Source organism: Cydia amplana, chromosome 24, assembly GCF_948474715.1.
Source record: "Cydia amplana chromosome 24, ilCydAmpl1.1, whole genome shotgun sequence".
In the NCBI taxonomy this organism is placed as follows: Eukaryota; Metazoa; Arthropoda; class Insecta; order Lepidoptera; family Tortricidae; genus Cydia; species Cydia amplana.
Window position 1 is genome coordinate 4,415,998 of NC_086092.1, and position 20,372 is coordinate 4,436,369.

At 35.4% G+C, this 20,372-nt stretch overlaps 1 protein-coding gene across 1 annotated transcript in view; it reads right to left on the reverse strand.

Annotated features, from left to right (window-relative positions):
- The window catches only part of LOC134659156 (GILT-like protein 2), a 186,962-nt gene that overhangs the window by 88,756 nt on the left and 77,834 nt on the right, over positions 1 to 20,372 (reverse strand). The window lies entirely within an intron of this gene.

Below are 20,372 nucleotides of genomic sequence, written 5' to 3' on the forward strand. Positions count from 1 at the left end.
CAAAAGTTTTAAAGATCTAAGCATACATAGGGACAGAGAGACAGCGGGAAGCGACTTTGTTTTATACTATGTAGTGATAACTTGCTTCTGCCTGCGACTTCGTCAGCGTGGTATGATGATGATTGATAAGGACTACTCTATGTCCTTCCCCGGACCTCAAACTATCTTCATACAAACTTTCATCAAGTAAATCGGCCTTCTTCTTCGCGTTGTCCCGGCATTTTGGCCACGGCTCATGGTAGCCTGGGGTCCGCTTGGCAACTAATCCCAGGAATTGGCGTAGGCACTAGTTTTTACGAAAGCGACTGCCATCTGACCTTCCAACCCAGAGGGTAAAATAGACCTTATTGGGATTAGTCCGGTTTCCTCACGATGTTTTCCTTCACCGAAAAGCGACTGGTAAATATCAAATGATATTTCGTACATAAGTTCCGAAAAACTCATTGGTACGAGCCGGGGTTTGAACCCGCGACCTCCGGATTGCAAGTCGCACGCTCTAACCGCTAGGCCACCAGCGATTCTAAGTAAATCGGCCTAGCGGTTTAATTAAACGTGTAGAAGTAACAGACAGACAGAGTTTCTTTCTCATTTATAACATAAAATATTAATATCTGGGAAACCTATTAGCTTTGCTCGGAAAACATATAAAAATTAAAACTGCGCGTTTTCCCAGAGATAAGACATAAGATCTAGTTAGATCGATTTTTCGCCTCCGACAACCCGTAAGTATATAGAAAATTCCATCGAAATCGTTAGTTTCTGAGATCCTCGAAATATATGTATAAATAAATATCTTGGTATATAAAGGTATATGCAAGAATTGCTCGAATAAGATAGTAGGTATCTTGTGATTAGTAGGGACTAGCCGTGCTCGCGGTTCTGCCCGCGTGATGAGTAAAAATCTGTAAAAAAAAATCCTCCCTCAGGTGGATTTTCGAAACGAGCATTAAATTTGTCCATGTCCGTCGGATAAAATAATCAGCACACGTACCTACACACGTTCTAAAAATCTTCTATACACTTCGCTCGCTGTTATTTCTACAGCTGACTGTAGGCCTACAAGCAACGCGAAGTAAGAACTAGTATGCGTAAATATCGAAAACACTGTTTATAGGGTTCCGTACCCAAAGGGTAAAAACGGGACCCCATTACTAAGATTCCACTGTCCGTTTGTCAGACACTAGGCTGTTGAAATTTTCACAGATGATGTATTTCTGTTGCTGCTATAACAACAAATACATACTAAAAAGTATGGAACCCTCGGTGGGCGAGTCCGACTCGCACTTGTCCGGTTGTTTTAGTCATTAGCGCTTAGAGTTATAGCGTGTCGTACTTAATATAATATCTACGCCTAAAAGTTCTTGCCGTTAAAAGAGTTCAAATTTCAAAAACAATTAACCTCAGTCCTATTGTAGTAAAAAAAGTCATGCCTTATAAATAAGTACCGTAATTAGGTATTTCAATTCAAGCCTCATTACCTAAAACCATGGACTATCATTACCTAAACCATAGGCCTAAATGATTTAGGCTATATCACCTAGAATGGCTAATAGAATCCTAATGATGAATCAAAAATTATCAATGTCAAAAAAAGGGATTACCGGCTTAACTTCAAATCAAAATGGAAAGTGGTCTCGAGATTATTTTTTTTGTTTTTTATTAATTAATGTTGTTTAATGAGTAAAAAGTTTTATGTTTAATGAGTAGTAAATTAGAGTACCTAGTCTAATATTGAAACCAGCTTATTTTGCAGTAAACTAACGTGGAAGAGTGCAGCTAATTAATAATTAGTCTTGAAACGCGTTTAACCATTCTTTAGCCAACACCCGGCAACCCATCGTGGCTATTTGTAAAGTCCCGTTTCTCAAAAGCTTGTAACTTGTAGTACAAGTGGAAGTCCCTTTCTAACAAAAGCTGCCAAAAAGTGACATCCGCTTGTATTACAAGTTACAAGCTTTTGAGAAACGGGCCCCAGCTATCACTTTAGTAAAAGCAACGACCGAAAAACGTCATGCTCTACGACACGCTCTTTTCCGTCGCGCAATAGAAATATCACTAAGTTTAGTTACGTTTTTTTATTCGCAAAACCACGTGTAGTTTGTATTCAATAACAATAGTCAGCAAACGTTGTAAACTGACAGCACGACTTAATTCGCAACCAAAAAAAAGAGAAAAAAAAATCGATTCCTTTGTTCGAACTTCGCAAAACAACTACCTGCTCCCTCCAACTTACCCTTCATAAATCTAGGATTTATAATAAAACAAAAAAAAAATAGAAATCTTGAACCCTATTCCTAAACACACAGAATTCAAAGTCAAATGCCAGTTTTGAAGGAATTCTAATCGAAATTGATTTGACGAATAAAAGTGAGCTCTATGCGTATAAAGATTGGGTTGGTTTTGGATTGAAACGGGTTTTAATAATAAGTTCGGATGAAAGCAGGGACGTCGGACATTTTTAGTATTTTTTGCGTGCATAGGTACGAGACAGTTATCGATCTTTATTTATCGGTGTTATTTTTGAGCAGGCTTATAAAACACGAATAGTCAAATGCTTTTATATACAGGGTGGCCAAAAAGTCGTGGATCAAACGAAACAGGGAGATAAAGGAGGTAATTTCCAACAAAAAATCTTTCAACAGCATGGCCATAACTTCATTGCACGAAAAGTTATGAATTTTTGTTTTTTCTTCAATGAATACAATTTTTGTAGTATTGATACATTATCTAGTCACAATTCAACACCTTTTGTTTTATTGCTTTTAATCAATTTATTTTTTTATTGTGTAAATTGTAAAAAAAACTCGGTAGTTTCATAAAAAAAAATCATAACTTTTCATGCAATGAAGTTATGGCCATGATGTAGAAAGATTTTGTGTTGGAAATTACCTCCTTTATCTCCCTGTTTCGTTGGATCCACGACTTTTTGGCCACCCTGTATAGGTATAAGTAAATAAATAAGTAAGTAGTATGTTACGTACGTACTGTTCACATGAAATTGATTTGGTTACGATTGATTACTTCCGTTAACCGTATGTAAATACGAAACATCCCATTAAAAACGATTTTATGCTCACTTAGGTACACTTTTATGATGAGTACTTAAATATAACCTACGTCACTTATTAAATAGGTAGCTACTTGTACATAGTACGCTATATACATAAGAATTCTTTGTGGTAAATTTGGCAAAACATAGGTATACTTATACATATTATAAGATGAACCGTCAAAAATATCTTACCTACCTTACCGACCTAAAGTTTCGTATGAAAAAATATTATTTAACGGAGTATTGCAGTAGTAAAATTTTGGGGTGAACTTGAAAAATATAACAAATTGGAACCTACTCCATATAAATATTAATGAAGGTACTTATCGGTATTAATTGCAAGGAATGCTCCAGTAAACAAATAATAGGTATACCTACCAGAGTTCATTAAATTAAATTGATATCGGAAATAATGCATGCCTATGATTCAGCAGTATTAAACTATTGTGGACAAAAAGCAGACGAGGGAATAAAATAATTTATAAATCTTAAAGAAGTAAATAGGTAGGTACTATAGACGCCGTGAAAATGGCTCTCAAAACTTATATAACTTTCGCAACTTTCTATAAAGTAACTACTATCACGGCCTATTTAAATAATAATAAACTGACAGTTAAAAACTATTACAACAATCACGAAATCTTCGATATCGATATTCAAGTATCGTATCCATCCCAAACACATCACTAATCTAATATAGAACACCCTGGGGGCAAGAGTTCCTATAAATATTGCACAAGTGCAACAGAGATACACAGACAATACTCTCTGAAGGAGTAACAGAGACAAAAGCTGACGTCCAATCAAAAGAAGTCTCTATTGACAAATGATAATCCCACGATATCATAGATATAGTCACATATATATGCATAACTTAGGAAAACATTACTGTCTAAGCAAAAAGTTAACTAAAGTTCAATAAACATACTAATTAATGACCAAACTCATTAGTCATAATTGATATTCGAGTACAGAATGTCACACAGGAATTCCTTTCCTAAAATAACACTCCACTACTCGAGATATCACAACATTTTAGCCGTACACTGCTCGTTGTTGGGGTTAGTATCGATTTTACACTCATATTACACTATAAAACACTGTTCCACTTCGATTTTTCACAAAATGATCACAGCACACACTTACCATCGCTGTTTGGCAGCTATGGGCACATCCACAACACACTTATCTTAAAGAAATCGTGTTTAAATGAAATTAAAACTACATGAACGTTCTGTCCGACATGTTGCCTCACAAAATAGCTGCACGAATAACATAAAGCGCCTATCAAGCCGCTCCGACACCCCGTACCACTAAACTCACAGGAAACCCAAACAATACGATGATTTGACCGCACCGTCTAAGAAAAACACGACAGTTTTATCGATTTTTCGATGACGCGCGCGTTTTTAGTACAGGCCACCCTAACCAATGGCGACGTTCTGAATTCAAAGGCATCGTATTGGACGGAACTAGTTTCGAAATTTAAACACGTTCTATGACCCCAAATATCAGTCAGCGCTCGAGTACGCGAGGGAATGTTATCTTTATCTCACTTCAGCTTACGGGAAAAAAAACCACGCGTGAAAGAGATAGTTGCAATTTGTGTTGTCTGGCGCGTAAAGATTCTACTTTTGTTTAAGAAATACGAAAGATTATACACTTTTTTTACGAGCCCATAGAGTCCAATATTGCTCTTAGTTTTGCGAGATCAATTATTCTACTATGACGTCAACAGTATGGCTGATGGCGTATAAATTACTTGGTTTGATAGGCCTTTTTGCGTGCAATAAAAACGTACTTTTATTTTATTTTACTTGTGGGTTGAAGGGGACAGTGGCTATGGCACACCCTAGCTGCCATAATGCCCATAATAGATACGAAGTATACAACTAACATACTAAAAATAGTTTGTTTGAAGACTTGATGAGTAAACGTATTTTAGTCCCACGATAAATAACAATTTTTGGTGCTAATGTGATAAATTGATTAACAAATTAGATACCTATTGAAGATCTTTGGTCAGATGAAATCTAAATTATTACTAGGTACAGATATTAAACCTGTATTAATGAGCCTTTTTTTTAAAGCTAAAAAGAAGCATTTTCGTCAGCGAGTATGTGAATTATTTACATTATTTTGATGATAGTATTGAATTTTACTTCAATTCAAATTCTTAACAGGTGTTTTGGTTCATTGCTTTGTGCAGTATATTAATTATATTATCATCTAAAATAGTATGATTTACAGACTCTACTTGTTACATAGTGATTATTAATAGATATTACTGGTTTATTAGCTACCGTGACTTGTTTAAGTTTTACGATGAAATGGGAGAGACGTCAAACTTTATTTTTGACACGACAGGTTACATGTTGCGTCTTTGATGTAGGTAAACTCGCAAATATAGGATAATATAGGTAGTATGAGATACTGTACCTACATATGAAAATAAGAATCAACATAGAAAAAAAAACCATGAAATTCAACATTATTCAAAGAATTACTTAATATCCCTAGATACGTTTTATTGAAAAACACAAGAAGTACCTATTAATAAAATTCAAATGTAGAATTATCGATAGATTTTACCTATCTATTCTGTGTTTGGTAAGGTCCCTAGAATTTTTTATGATCCATTTATAAGTTAGTATCAGTGTGTACCTATAAAAATATCGATAAAAATATCGATTCATACAGAACAGCACTAGTGAAGTCCGTTTTAGACTAGGTACCTACATTAGGTACACTATTTCTCGGGCCCTATTTGTCAGATGGTACTTAGTGTAAAAAGAGTGAGGGTTAGGGCACATAGGTAGATAGGGTTCATTGCGTTAGTTTCCGTCCATGCTCTAGTTTTCGTCCACTTGACGGATTAGCAAATAATTTGTCTCATTTTTAATTTGCTACTTGCTAAATATCATTTTTATGTAGATAAGGATTCTAAACAATCTGCAAGCAATAATACTCCCTGCTTATTGCAATCTGATTGCAATACGTCCAAGTGGATGAAAACTAGAGCTGGACTAAAACTAGTACAATGACCCTATATGCTGAAAATGGGATAAGTTCTACAAAATGGTCGCACAAAGGGTCCTTGTTCTTGGATTGTAAAATCCAATTAAGTAGGTACCCTACTTGCAGTCTCGTTGGAGATAGGAATGTTGAGACGGACGAACGTTGATTTGAAGCAAATAAATAAATGCTGAAAATTGTAATTTCGATACAGATTTCCAGTGTTACATGGCCTCATTTAGACGGTGCGAGACCTCGCATGCAAGTTTCACTACAATTTACATTGCGTCATTTGATCGGTCGGCTGAGTTGATGTAACCTCAATGGTCCGCAATGTAATAAAATCGCCTGCGAGTTCGCGCGCCGTCTAAATGAGCCCTTAGTTAGGATAGGACTCGAGTCCTTTGACTCCTCTGCTTTAAGACTCGACTCAGTTTTCAGACTCTTATAATTAAGCCTGAACTCGAGTTCTTTCTTGTAATAGAGACGCGAGTCTCTCGTAGAGACTTGAGTCCTTTTCAGAGAACTCTTGATTTTTTTACAAACAATACGAAATGCATTGCAAGGTAAAATTTGTGGATTAGGTACACACACCATACAATCACGACTAATTTATTTACTGTTGTTTAGGAAAAACATTTAAAATTGTTCACGGAGTCTTTATTCGGAGGCTCAAGTCCCTTTGAGTTGCAGTTGCAGTTGAAAAAGACTCAACAAAGGACTCAACTCGGGACTTAAAAGACTCAGAAGTTTTTTAAGCGCCGAGTCTTGTAAAAACAAGCTAAGTTCTTTAAATTCAGACTCAAAGGACTAGAGATCCTACCAACACTAGATTTAACTGACATTATAGAATAAATATAGTAAACTAAGAAAAGAATCGCAAAAAGGACATTTAGGTGCAGTAGGTTCAACCAGAAGATTTTTTTTTAAATCGTAGTGCTTTTTTTTAGATCATATATATACGGTTGCCAAAAATTTTACCAGCAATCTATAGAGGCCTTTCTCTCACTTCATCGTTTCGAAACTTGATTTCTTGGATTTCGCGAAAGAAAAAAATAAACGCACCTTAAAAACGTGTAATTTTTTTTGGACAAAAGTTAAAAATATGAAAACCTTCTTATTGACATGCATTAGGCTCAGTCCAAAAGCTTATCTGCAATCATTTGTCCTGAAGCATAGAGAAATATAATAAGACAAGAGTGCTCACTCCATACATCAGTTAGACTATTAATTTCAGTGTCTACATCTAGCATCGAGTAGCGGAACTATCAGTACTGCTACTTGACAATAGATGTAGCACCGACCGGAAAGTCTTTATCTCAACAGCATAAGACTTTCCGGTCGGTGCTACATCTATTGTCAAGTAGCAGTACTGATAGTTCCGCTACTCGATGCTAGATGCTAATAGTCTTTTTGGTACTAAAACTGATGTATGGAGTGAGCAATCTATGTATTTTTTCCTCTATGCCTGAAGCGATACTATCGTCGATACCTACAGTAAAACTGCCACCAACACACACACACACAATATTGGATATCGGATGACCTTCAGAGAAAGGCAGATGTCAGAAAATGCCCTAAGTATGACAGCAAGTTATTCCGAATATAAACTGTTGTGAGACGTACTAATATTGAATAATTTTACGGTTTAGACTCAATTAGACTCACTTGTTTTAAGTCTCTCGCGCGACATATGTTTCGGAGAGCCTAGAAAAATTATTCAATGTTAGTATGTCTCACAACATTCGGTCTTGGGTGCAGACTTGAACTCTTAAAGCCTAGGTTTCCTTTCTCAAGCTCTAACAGTGCGAGCAGCGTTCACGACGGCCGTGTATCGCGTATACTATACTTATGCGTAAAGTTATTTTTTTGACATAACGTTTTCTTTTGAACAACAAACAATAAATAAATTCATTAAAGATAAAGATAAAAATATAGTTTATTCAAGTAGGCATAATTACAATGCGCTTATGAACGTCAAATAAAGCTAGGTAGACCGGCTCCAACCCTACACCTCTGCCCCGAGAAGATTTAAATCCCCCCTCAATTGGAGGAGGGTATCCCAATATGGGACCGGCAACAAACTCGGCGGGACACATCTTTTCAAAAAAAATTACATCTTATAATTAACATGCATAAAAAAAATACAATTTAAATTACTATACAATTCATGCAATTATACACATAAGGTGTTATAGAAATTTGATTTAAAAAAATATACATATGTACATGGAATCATACAAATACGTAGCTCTTTCAGAAAACATATCAAATTTATACAAAAGGAAAAGAAAACAAAGTTATTAAAAGAAATGGGAAAACACATTATATAAATCCGATTGATTGTTATGAATTACCAACATAAAATATTTGATGTGCTTTCTTACCTGAGCTGTGTCACCTATAACTCTATACATAATACAATGTTTTTAATTGCTACTAGTTTTTATTAGTTTCTGGTTTGGACCATGCATGTTTGTTTGTACATATAAAAATTTAAAAATTAAGCTAAGTCTTTTATTACTTTAAGGTCAACGGGTCAACCGAGGTGAATGCGTCTCTTGTGGTAAACGCGTCTTTTGAAGATATCTTCGAAACGCAACATATTATAACTATTATAGCTGTCTGCATTAAAAGTTCAGTGACCACACTTCAAACAGAGAGGGTAGTCTTTCTTCGACTTCTTCAATAGTTCTAAAAACACGCATTTACCTCTGCTAGTCTAGTTTCATGACGCATTGGTTTAACGAGGGTTTAACTGTAATGTCATGTAAACATTTTAACCAATAAAATAAATTACGTAGCCTAAAGGTAATAATGAGATTAATGAGTCTCCTAAATTTACCTATTTACTTTAATTTAGGATTTAGTTCACTTCGAAATTGGCAGGGTATTAATTATTTTGCCGCGTAAAATGTACCCGCTATTATTTGTTTCTATTCCGAGCAATACGAGTAGAAAAAAACTGCATAAATAGGTATGTGGCTATGTGAATAAATATGTTTACGCTATAAATAAGCGAGTTTTTAAATGAGCTAATAAGTTTAGTAATAAGGAGTTACCTTAGTTACCTAACCATTTACATTTAGGTAGTTTAGTGATAAGGCAATTTTATTTTATGTGACTTTCGGCCACGAAATCTAGATATTTGCTTGTTTTAGTTGTTTTTAAGTAGAACGTAGGTAAAATTAAAATTGTAACAACTTATTGTAACATTCATTCACAAACCGTGTACTAATATTTACATAAGTAGGTATAGCTGACCAAACTTTTTATTCATTATTTGTTGGAAAACGAGCGTCGGCAATATCTTGGTCAGCAACGGCCATGTTTTGACTAACCACTGGCGCCAGCCACTAGACAAGTCTGACTCAGCGCCGTATAAAACAATACAGAGAGTCAGAAACCAATGACAATATGTTGGAAACTGTTTAGACGACAACGGTTTCAATCACTTGAATTTTTAGTCGCTATTGGCGACATGTTTCGGGCCCTTCGGGGGTCCTTCCTCAGGCTCGAGTGCTCGCGGCGACTGCAACTCGTGCACTCCCCGAAGGCCCCGAAACATGTCGCCAATAGCGACAAAAAATTCAAGTGAGTGAAACCGTTAGTCGTCTAAACAGTTTAAAATATGGCTCACGAAAGTTTAATATCGATGTTGGAAACTGATTGTCCAATAGTAGTGATTGCATCGGCTATATCTTGTGAAAATTGATTAACTTTTTAAATTATAATCACATAAACTACGAAGAACGCACCAAAATCTCAAACACGATTCGAATACCTACATTTAACCTCCGAGAAGGTTGAACGATTAAAAAGTTAAATATTACATATATAAATGCCCGTACTAGGATTTGAACCCGGTAGTCCCGGGACCATAGGCTTCATAGGGATAGGCAGGGTAGTGACGACCCACTAGGCCAGATCGTTCGTCTATTTGTAGTACCTATCTATCGTAATGTAGGTATTAGGTCCTAATTCTATTAACTCACGCCCGAGTTGTAGTATACATATATATTTTCTAGTTTCTTTTGACTCGAATTCAAAATAACTCAATTTAATCTTAATTTCATTTAATTTTAACAAGCACAAACGTCTGCGATCGATGCTATTAAGCTTAGAATAAATTTAAAAGTGGAAAAATTACTGTCTTTTGGTGAGACTTCAACTCACGGGGTCTGGATTCTGGAGTTCAAGTCTCACCGAAGACAGTAATTTTTCCACTTTAAAATCTTAATTTCGTTTAACAATTCCATATTATTGTTGTGAGGTAAGACTTACCTACTTAAGCCTAATAGACATACCTACATACCTATGTTTTGACTATCGAAGACTGGCGCCACCGACTGAGTTAGTATAAAACACGTACCTATAGTTAGGCACGTAGATGCTTAGTTTATTTTTCTTTAACATAAACTGATAATAATCGAATTTAAACAGTCGTGCGTCATACAAATTTAAGCTAAAAATACGGTCGGTGAAGGGTTTCACACACGGTACGATTCGATCAATCTCACGAGAATCGTGACGATCGGTCGTTTCGAAAATGCCAGTCAACACACGGAGGAATTGGTCGTTACTATCGATGCGCAATGGGGTTGGTCGGTCGACGTATTTAGCAGATGGCGCAATCATAGCTTACCCTGTCAATCCCTAGAATTGTTTCAAATTTTTGTTTTTTTAATGCCCTGGATGCCAGCCCTTTAAGCCAAATATCATAGAAAAGGGGCATGCGCCATCTCTCCATTGTCGGAACCCCCACTTACGTACAGTCAATGATTTTAATTTCGGACCCATGTTGTGCCTTCACAGTGACAATAGTAGGTATGAAGTCTCTAGGGACTTTCGTTCTGTGGCAAGGTACGAAATGGGTCATAAGTTAATATTTTGGTCCGTACCTAAAGTTGAGTTCGCTCGCGGCACAATACCATTAACTCAATGCACAATACCTACACGTACGCCATTTTCGAGCTCTAGTCAGTCGGGCTATACCTATATGTGATGTTATCTATGAAAAGGGACCTTATTGTCGATGGCGCTTACGCCATTATTAACGATGCTCCGATAAAAATACAATGTCGCGCGACGCTGGGCGGCGTAAGCGCCATCGACAATAAGGTCCCTTTTCATAGATAATGCCCCATATATATAACCGCGAATATCGAAGTTCGCAAATTGCGGGCATTTTTGGGCGCGCCTTCATTGGAGTAGAAGAGAAAGATCCCCGTAATTTGTGAATTTCGTTTATCGCGGTAGCCCCTCAGGCTTCTAAAGTTACCTATAAGTTCGTTGGTAAACCTGTCGTTGCAGTCCTGTACATCGTGCAGGGGCGTATTTACCCTAGGGCCATCCGGGCCATGGCCCGGGGCGCCAACCCTCGGGGGCGGCATATGCCGCCCCTAGCGGATTGCATTTTGTTTTTCTTCCTTGACTTCTGGGGCGGCGAAACGTATTGGCCCGGGGCGCCAAATTTCAAAATACGCCCCTGACATCGTGCCTGTGCCTACGATGTTAACCCTTAATTTAGCGCTGTCCAAAATACTGTACACCTGTACACAATCTTTGACCCTCTTTTTGTATTTTTTTCTTAACCAGAATCATTGATACCATTGATCTATATATATATATAAATGCAAGTGTCCTGACTGACTGACTGACTGACTGACTGACTGACTGACTGATTCATCAACGCAGAGCCGAAACTACAAAAGCTAGAAAGTTGAAATTTGCACACTAGGTTGAATTTATAAAGTGTACAAGAGATAAGAAGCGATTTTGAAAAATTCAACCCCTAAGGGGGTTAAAAAGGGGATGAAAGGTTGTATGGGGTGCAAGTTTTATTTCAAGCGAGGAATTTGAAACTTTGTAAAAATGTACTATATTAAAAAACAAGAAAATTAATTTCTGCGTTTTCGAAAATTCATCCCCCAAGGTGGTGAAAAAGGGGTTGAAAGTTTGTATGGAGATCAAATATTTTTGTGAGTGTTGGACTTGAAACTTTGTATATGGGGATATTATTATAAGACGGGAAAAGTAATTTCAGCGTTTTTGAAAATTCATCCCCTAACAGGGTTAAAAAGGGGTTGAAAGTTTGAATCCATTACAAATGCTTTGAAACTTCTTAGAAAGGCATAATAGCCGATGACAAAAAAAAGTAATTGCGACGTTTTAGGTAATTCAACCTCTAAGGGGGTAAAAAAGGGGATGAAACTTTGTCCTGGGGTGTAAATTTTATTTTAAGCTAGGACCTTGAAACTTCGTAAAAATGTACTATATTAAAAAACAAGAAAATTAATTTCTGCGTTTTCGAAAATTCATCCCCCAAGGTGGTGAAAAAGGGGTTGAAAGTTTGTATGGAGATCAAATATTTTTGTGTGTTGGACTTGAAACTTTGTATATGGGGATATTATTATAAGACGGGAAAAGTAATTTCAGCGTTTTTGAAAATTCATCCCCTAACAGGGTTAAAAAGGGGTTGAAAGTTTGAATCCATTACAAATGCTTTGAAACTTCTTAGAAAGGCATAATAGCCGATGACAAAAAAATGTAATTGCGACGTTTTAGGTAATTCAACCTCTAAGGGGGTAAAAAAGGGGATGAAACTTTGTCCTGGGGTGCAAATTTTATTTTAAGCTAGGACCTTGAAACTTCGTAAAAATGTACTATATTAAAAAACAAGAAAATTAATTTCTGCGTTTTCGAAAATTCATCCCCCAAGGTGGTGAAAAAGGGGTTGAAAGTTTGTATGGAGATCAAATATTTTTGTGAGTGTTGGACTTGAAACTTTGTATATGGGGATATTATTATAAGACGGGAAAAGTAATTTCAGCGTTTTGTAAAATTCATCCCCTAACAGGGTTAAACAGGGGTTGAAAATTTGAATCCATTACAAATGCTTTGAAACTTCTTAGAAAGGCATAATAGCCGATAACAAAAAAAAGTAATTGCAACGTTTTTGGAAATTCAACCCCTAAGGGGGTTAAAAAGGGGATGAAAGTTCGTCTTAGGGTGCAAATTTTATTTTAAGCTAGGAACTTGAAACTTTGCAAATAGGTATTAAATTAAGATTCAAGAAAACAAATTTCAGCGTTTTTAAAAATTCATCCCCCAAGGTAGTAAAACATGAGGTTAAAAATTTGTACGGATATCAAATATTTTTGAGAGTGCGGGACTTGACTCTTTGTATTTCGGGATATTATTAGAAGACAGGAAAAGTTATTTCAGCGTTTGGTAAAATTCATCCCCTAACAGGGTTAAACAGGGGTTGAAAGTTTTAATCCATTACAAATGCTTTGAAACTTCTTAGAAAGGCATAATAGCCGATTACAAAAACAAGTAATTGCAACGTTTTTGGAAATTCAACCCCTAAGGGGGTTAAAAAGAGGTTGAAAGTTCGTCTTAGGGTGCAAATTTTATTTTAAGCTAGGAACTTGAAACTTTGCAAAAAGGTATTGAATTAAGATACAAGAAAATAAATTTCAGCGTTTTTAAAAATTAATTCCCCAAGGTGGTAAAACATGGGGTTGAAAATTTGTACGGATATCAAATAATTTTGAGAGTGCGGGACTTGAATCTTTGTATTTGGGGATATTATTAGAAGACAGGGCAAGTTATTTCAGCGTTTTGTAAAATTCATCCCCTAACAGGGTAAAAAGGGGTTGAAAGTTTGTATGGTGTTCAAATTTTATTTTAAGCTAAGAACTTGAAACTTCGTAAAAATATATGTTATTAAAATACAAGAAAAGTAATTTCAGTGTTTTTGAATATTCATCCCCTAAAGTGGTGAAAAAGGGGTTGAAAGTTTGTATGGATATCAAACATTTTTTCGAACGCGGGACTTGAATCTTTGTATTTCGGGATATTATTAAAATACAGGAAAAGTAATTTCAGCGTTTTGTATAATTAATCTTTTCGAACGCGGAACTTGAATCTTTGTATTTCGGGATATTATTAAAATACAGGAAAAGTAATTTCAGCGTTTTGTATAATTCATCTTTTCGAACGCGGGACTTGAATCTTTGTATTTCGGGATATTATTAAAATACAGGAAAGGTAATTTCAGCGTTTTGTAAAATTCATCCCCTAACAGGGTTAAACAGGGGTTGAAAGTTTGAATCCATTACATATGCTTTGAAACTTCTTAGAGAGGCATAATAGCCGATTACAAAAAAAAATAATTGCAACGCGTTTGGAAATTCAACCCCTAAGGGGGTTAAAAAGGGGATGAAAGTTCGTCTTAGGGTGCAAATTATATTTTAAGCTAGGTACTTGAAACTTTGCAAAAAGGTATTGAATTAAGATACAAGAAAACAAATTTCAGCGTTTTTAAAAATTCATCCCCCAAGGTGATAAAACATGGGGTTGAAAATTTGTACGGATATCAAATATTTTTGAGAGTGCGGGACTTGCATCTTTGTATTTGGGAATATTATTAGAAGAAAGGAAAAGTTATTTCAGCGTCTGGTAAAATTCATCCCCTAACAGGGTTAAAAAGGGGTTGAAAATTTGTATGGCGTTCAAATTTTATTTTAAGCTAGGAACTTGAAACTTCAAAAAAATATATGTTATTAAAATACAAGAAAACTAATTTCAGCGTTTTTGAATATTCATCCCCTAAAGTGGTGAAAAAGGGGTTGAAAGTTTGTATGGATATCAAACATTTTTTCGAACGCGGGACTTGAATCTTTGTATTTCGGGATATTATTAAAATACACGAAAAGTAATTTCAGCGTTTTGTAAAATTCATCCCCTAACAGGGTTAAACAGGGGTTGAAAGTTTGAATCCATTACAAATGCTTTGAAACTTCTTAGAAAGGCATAATAGCCGATTACAAAAAAAAGTAATTGCAACGTGTTTGGAAATTCAACCCCTAAGGGGGTTAAAAAGGGGATGAAAGTTCGTCTTAGGGTGCAAATTTTATTTTAAGCTAGGAACTTGAAACTTTGCAAAAAGGTATTGAATTCAGATACAAGAAAACAAATTTCAGCGTTTTTAAAAATTCATCCCCCAAGGTGGTAAAACATGGGGTTGAAAATTTGTACGGATATCAAATATTTTTGAGAGTGTGGGACTTGAATCTTTGTATTTTGGGATATTATTAGAAGACAGGGAAAGTTATTTCAGCGTTTTGTAAAATTCATCCCCTAACAGGGTTAAAAAGGGGTTGAAAGTTTGTATGGAGTTCAAATTTTATTTTAAGCTAGGAACTTGAAACTTCGTAAAAATATATGTTATTGAAATACAAGAAAAGTAATTTCAGCGTTTTTGAATATTCATCCCCTAAAGTGGTGAAAAAGGGGTTGAAAGTTTGTATGGATATCAAACATTTTTTCGAACGCGGGACTTGAATCTTTGTATTTCGGGATATTATTAAAATACAGGAAAAGTAATTTCAGCGTTTTGTATAATTCATCCCCTAACAGGGTTAAACAGGGGTTGAAAGTTTGAATCCATTACAAATCCTTTGAAACTTCTTAGAAAGGCATAATAGCCGATTACAAAAAAAAGTAATTGCAACGCTTTTGGAAATTCAACCCCTAAGCGGGTTAAAAAGGCGATGAAAGTTCGTTTTAAGGTACAAATTTTATTTTAAGTTAGGAACTTGAAACTTTGCAAAAGGTATTGAATTAAGATACAAGAAAACATATTTCAGCGTTTTTAAAAATTCATCCCCCAAGGTGGTAAAACATGGGGTTGAAAATTTGTACGGATATCAAATATTTTTGAGAGTGCGGGACTTGAATCTTTGTATTTTGGGATATTATTAGAAGACAGGGAAAGTTATTTCAGCGTTTTGTAAAATTCATCCCCTAACAGGGTTAAAAAGGGGTTGAAAGTTTGTATGGAGTTCAAATTTTATTTTAAGCTAGGAACTTGAAACTTCGTAAAAATCTATGTTATTGAAATACAAGAAAAGTAATTTCAGCGTTTTTGAATATTCATCCCCTAAAGTGGTGAAAAAGGGGTTGAAAGTTTGTATGGATATCAAACATTTTTTCGAACGCGGGACTTGAATCTTTGTATTTCGGGATATTATTAAAATACAGGAAAAGTAATTTCAGCGTTTTGTATAATTCATCCCCTAACAGGGTTAAACAGGGGTTGAAAGTTTGAATCCATTACAAATCCTTTGAAACTTCTTAGAAAGGCATAATAGCCGATTAAAAAAAAAGTAATTGCAACGCTTTTGGAAATTCAACCCCTAAGGGGGTTAAAAAGGCGATGAAAGTTCGTTTTAAGGTACAAATTTTATTTTAAGTTAGGAACTTGAAACTTTGCAAAAAGGTATTGAATTAAGATACAAGAAAACAAATTTCAGCGTTTTTAAAAATTCATCCCCCAAGGTGGTAAAACATGGGGTTGAAAATTTGTACGGATATCAAATATTTTTGAGAGTGCGGGACTTGAATCTTTGTATTTGGGGATATTATTAGAAGACAGGAAAAGTTATTTCAGCGTTTTGTAAATCCCCTAACAGGGTTAAAAAGGGGTTGAAATTTTGTATGGAGTTCAAATTTTATTTTGAGCTAGGAACTTGAAACTTCGTAAATATATATGTTATTAAAATACAAGAAAACTAATTTCAGCGTTATTGAATATTCATCCCCTAAAGTGGTGAAAAAGGGGTTGAAAGTTTGTATGGATATCAAACATTTTTTCGAACGCGGGACTTGAATCTTTGTATTTCGGGATATTATTAAAATACAGGAAAAGTAATTTCAGCGTTTTGTATAATTCATCCCCTAACAGGGTTAAACAGGGGTTGAATGTTTGAATCCATTACAAATGCTTTGAAACTTCTTAGAAAGGCATAATAGCCGATTACAAAAAAAGTAATTGCAACGTTTTTGGAAATTCAACCCCTAAGGGGGTTAAAAAGGGGATGAAAGTTCGTCTTAGGGTGCAAATTGTATTTAAAGCTAGGAACTTGAAACTTCGTAAATAGGTGGTTAGGTAGTAGGTTTTATTCAATAGAGGACATGAAAATCTTCTAAGGGGGTTTAGAGGGATTATATCGAGGACAATTTTATTCAGTTAGGGGCTTGAAACTTAGTAGGTTGTGAAAGACAAGTCTCATGCATTGTATAATATTAATAATTAAGAAATGATTAACCGTCCTACCGCAATCTCTTGCTGCATAATGTTCTAAGCTAATGTAGAATATATAACCACCAATATACAAATCCACGCGTACGAAGTCGCGGGCAACAGCTAGTATATAATAAAGAACTGGATACCCAATCAGCCGCAAAAAATGGCCCCACAAAAGTAACGTTGAAACAGATCACGCGTTACTTTTTCGTTTAGTCTTGTTTGAAACGCTCAAATGTGAAGTTGTCAACAATTACGAAATGTGCCGTTAAAATATGTAAAAATAACAATGATAAAACAAGGAAAAAGGATGGAATGTATTTCTTTCGGTTAGTTCTTTGGATAGCATTACATAATTTATGTAATCTGGTGGTAATTTTATGGTTTTGAATAAATTAATTTGTTAGTACCAATGAAGGGATGTCAAGGAACAAAAATCTAATGAGTCGATGTGAGGTCAATATTTATTTTTATTTTTATATGGAATTCGTAAGGAATAATATTATGTTTAAATTCAAGATTTCCAAGAAAACCTATGCGACGTGCAAAGTGGACTGCTATTTAATTATAGCAAGAGATAGGGGTGATGCAGTTTTAAACGAAGCAAAACGGCACTTGTGTGATCGGCCCATTTCCCTGTTTCCGACAACAAATAAGGGCTTATATCGACTAACTGTAAATGCTAAACCTGTCTGAACACAGTGAAAACCACAGATTTTTTTTGGGTTATTTCCACCAACTCGCTTTGGTGGTAACTAGTGGGAATTATTTTTCCCAGTGGTAAAAGGTGGGAAAAAAAAATCCTAGTAGTTACCACTGATATCAACTTGGTGGTAACTAGTGGGAACAACCCGATTTTTTTTATAAAGTATGGACTTTATAAAAAAAAATCCAATCAGTACCTAAATGTCCCCGTGCACCCGTGCGATGAGTAAATGTAGATCTAAAATACACAGTTATTTTATTTAATAAGTTGAATTTATTTCAAGGAAATTAGTATTTAAAGACGTATACTTACTTATTAAAAATTTAATTTGTTTGAATTTGAACCACGAATTAATTTTATTTAAACTCCCGATTAAATTAAATTTGTTTTATTTATTACTTCAATTGGTTTTTCTGTACAGTAATACCTACATAGGTAGGTATTACTGTACAGAAAAACCAACAGACTTGAATAGTCAAGTGTACCAAAGTGACTCCATTCGTTCATTATTCTCGTTTGACGTTGCTTGACGTAAATACGTTACGTTTAGTGCCATCGGACTAAATTTTTTAACAGTGTTGGTACTTATGTATGCCAATTTGACACTTAATGCTTACGACATTAAGCTCTTTTCTGTACGAAACATTTATCTTGACTCAAAATTTACGTAAGCGTTTTTATCATCAATACAAATGGTGCGAAACGTCATTGGGATCCACATTTCTTGACGTTTTTGTTCTGCTTTGTGTGTCTATTTCTTTTATATTAAGTCAGTGATTGATACCTACTATTGAACGTCGAGGAGGTTTGAACTCACGACCTTCCGTCACTTCCGTGATTTTTGCCTAAGTAAGGGTTAAGGTAGGGACATGGTATACTTCGTTTTTTTTAGGATTAGAAATTTGGTAAACAATCTTGATGTGTCTTTTAATTGAAAAACACTTTTTAAAAATCAATAACTATTTCTTATGAAAGCAGAAGACTATAAAAGATCGTATTAGATTCATAATTGTTACATATTTACCGTAACTTATTTTTAAAATGTATTTTTCAATTAAAAGACACATCAAGACTGTTTACCAAATTTCTAATCCTAAAAAAAACGAAGTTATAGAGACAAACTGTGCCCTCATACGTAACGTAGGTACCCAATGATTATGAAATCTGGACCCTGAAATATGTATGCTTAGAAACATACTTGTGCTGTACGCATGACGTGTGCTGTTTGTCCCTGCTTTCAAAAATTCATTATGTAACTTATTTACCTACCTCAAGAATACCTTGTGGGTAGTTTTATTTTAATAATTTTCAATGTACCCTCGGTGATGGTGCAAAATATTTCTATACGTTGTTAGCGCGATTGCGGGCATCTGTCCGTCTCTAATTACGCCTTCGTTGGAGTAAAAGAGAATAGATCCCCGCAATTTGCGGATTTCGGTTTTCTCGGGAGGGCCCCAGATTAATAATTTGTTGTCTTCGAATTCATTAAGAGTCACACGAACCCGCCGCCAAAACCCGCTCCCATACAATCGAGGCTACGCTCCTGTCTAGCTATCATGGTTCATGAGATACAGCCTGGTGACGGACGGACAAACGGACAGTAAAGTATTAGGGCTCATTTGGACGGTGCCAGATATGAGTTTGATTATAACATTGCGGTATTTGATCGTTCGGCTGAATTGGATTTAACCTCAATAGTTCGCAACGCAATGTAACTAGGAGTAAAATTACATACGAGTTTGCGTGCCATCTAAATGAGCCCTTAGTAATAGGGTAGGGTAGGGTAAGTGGGGATGCGGAAAAACTTACATGCACTGGTTCTGCGTTTTCCTCCTTATAGAGTCTCCAGTCTCCACTGATTCGGCGGCACTTTATTTTGTTGTATGTATACTTAATTATAGGGATCCCTTTGGTTTCATTTTCTTCAACACACAATATATCGAATCGAGTTTTATTTTACATGTATTGATGTGACATGTGACATTTTTTCTCTTTTTATTATCGCCTTGCCGTCTATATTGAAAACCCGACAAGGAGGTCAGAATTCATAGGTTAAGTATTTAATACGTGGCGCAAACATTCCCCCGGCCTTGAAAGGAATAGCTTTCAAAAAGTTATTTAAAATAAATCATTTACTACATAATAGCATCCTTATTGCTCAGAGAAAACTAAATTGACATAAACATATGAAGCCTCCATAACTTGAGAGAGATAACTAAATACTAATAGAAATATGAAATTATATTATTGAGAAGGCAAAGGACATAATTTGACCAAAGGTCTTTTAAGTGTGCCTGATTTTGTTTTAACCAAAGCAACTCTGGCAATACCGTCCTTGCCTGGAAAGAGTTGAGTTATAAGACCTAACGGCCAATGTAGAGGCATAACATTATCTTGAAGGATGACTACAACAGTTCCTTCCTTAATAGGCTGAGAAGGAGTATTCCATTTTTGTCTGGTTTGCAACGTGTGCAAATACTCATCGCGCCACCTCTTCCAAAATG